Consider the following 2,283-nt stretch of genomic DNA (forward strand, 5'->3'; position numbering starts at 1 on the left):
GCTTGGGAAGCGCGGCGGCGCTCCCGCCAAGGGTTCGGATCCCACATACAGACCGGCCGCTCACTGGCTGAGCGAGGTGCGGGGGCAACACCGAGGGTTGCGATCCCGTTGCCGGTCACAAAAAAAGAGACAAAAAGGGAAAAAAATAATAATAATAATAGTACATACACACATGAGTGTTGTGTACTTTCATATGTATGAACATATATACTTATATATACATATATACCCATATGGGAGGATATATACGAAAATGTAACACTGATCATTTTTCTCAGTGATGTGATTACATGTCATTAGCCTTTTTTACACATGTCTACTTGCCAAAATTTCTTTTAAAAAACAGAATAAAGAAAATACAACAGACACTGATATCTGAGACATTATCTATTGACTTTTTCTGCTTTTTGAAGGTGACTCATCTTTCACCCACCCCGACACATATACACATATTTCCTCTACCCCTGATTCCCCCAAAATATCGCAATTCTTGTTAAATCAAGAGTTTCCTTATAATGACTATGTCAACATTGTTCCGTGCTAAACCACCTGATTACATTTTTACATTTCCTATGTCACATTTCCTTTATTATACAACTTTGTTTCCCCTGAAATTAATACAGGTTGAGTATCATTTATCTGAAATGTTTGGGACCAGAATGTTTTGGATTTTGGATTTTTTTCTGATCTTGGAATATTTTTGCATTACTCTTACTGGCTGAGTATCCCTAATCCAAAAATCTGAAACCCAAAATGCCCCAGTGAGCATTCCTTTGAGCATCATGTCACCACTCAAACAATTTTGGGTTTTGGAGCATTTCAGATTTTTGATTTTTGGAATTGGGATGCTCAACTTGTAGCTCACTTAGATTTCAGTGTATCACTAATTCACCCCCCAAATGTTCAGATGTCATGAAAAGTTCATTAGATGAATAAGGAGCCAAAGATGTCAGAATCCACTTTGATTTTTGGAAACTTCCTTCCTGGACCCTTCTGTCCCGTAGTTCAAGCTGGACTGCTTTTCTCTAGGCTTGGTGCACAGCTGTCTTTTGATTTGACATTGTCCTGGGACACTCCCTTTGCCTCACTCCTAGGTCAGATCTCTATCTCCCTCTTTATTAGTTTACTGCCTCTGTACAATGGAGAACATCCTTTACTAGCTTCTGAGACATAATACACCACAGGAAATTTTTTGAAACCCTGTATCTGAAAATGTCTTTATCCCACCTTCACATTTAACTGGTTGGCTGGGCAAAAAACCCAAGATTAGAAATTGTTTATTCAGGGGCTGGCCCGTGGCTCACTCGGGAGAGTGCGGTGCTGATAACACCAAGGCTCCGGGTTCGGATCCCATATAGGGATGGCCGGTTCGCTCACTGGCTGAGCGTGGTGCTGACAACACCAAGCCAAGGGTTAAGATCCCCTTACTGGTCATCTTTTTTAAAAAAAAAAAAAAAAAGAAAGAAATTGTTTATTCAGAATTTGAAGATACTCCTTCATTGTCACCTTGTTTCTGGTATTACAACGGAGAAATTGGACACTCTTCTGGTTCCTAGTCCTTCATATATCACTTGTATTATCTCACTGGAAGCTTTCTGAGTCTTCTCTCTCTCTCTCTCTCTCTCTTTTTGGTAGTACTTTCTTTAGCACAGGTCTTTTCTTTATCTCAAATGATCTGAAATGCCTCAATGATGAGTCCAGTGTGGGTTCTCGTAACTCACTGTGTTAGTAAGTTTTAAATAAATATTTTTTATCCAGTCAACCTACCAAAATCTTCTCCTTGTCTAATTTGAATTTCAGATAAGAGATGAGTTAATCCTGCTCCCCTAATTCATGGCAAACTAACATTCTTGCTCCACACAAGGCTCCTTCATTCTCAGTGCCTACCTGCATTCACCTTCTCTCCCCTTTCATTCATGTAGTCATTCATTCAACAAACATTTCTTAAGCACTATGTCCCCAGCACTGATCTAGGCATTACAGACACAGGAAACAAAAGATCCCTGTTCCCATGGAGCTTGCATTTCAGTAGAGTAGACAGAGAATAAGCAAGTCTGTAATGCTCAAATAGTAATTAATATAATTCTTTTTCAGCTGTCACTCCAGACAGGATCCAAAGAGAAGTTTCACAATCTTATCTCTGGGTTTTAAGGGACTGATTTTACCCTTCTCTCTTAGCCTCTTTATTTTATTTATTTTATTATATTTTATATTTAATTTTAATTTTTATTTATTTATTTAATTTTATTTTTAAAAAGATGACCAGTAAGGGGATCTTAATCC

At 38.4% G+C, this 2,283-nt stretch overlaps 1 protein-coding gene across 1 annotated transcript in view; it reads right to left on the reverse strand.

Moving 5' to 3' along the window:
- Positions 1–2,283, reverse strand: part of RECQL5 (RecQ protein-like 5) — a 36,917-nt gene that overhangs the window by 25,550 nt on the left and 9,084 nt on the right. The window lies entirely within an intron of this gene.

The sequence above is a fragment of the Galeopterus variegatus genome, unplaced genomic scaffold (genome assembly GCF_000696425.1).
Source record: "Galeopterus variegatus unplaced genomic scaffold, G_variegatus-3.0.2 Scaffold219, whole genome shotgun sequence".
In the NCBI taxonomy this organism is placed as follows: Eukaryota; Metazoa; Chordata; class Mammalia; order Dermoptera; family Cynocephalidae; genus Galeopterus; species Galeopterus variegatus.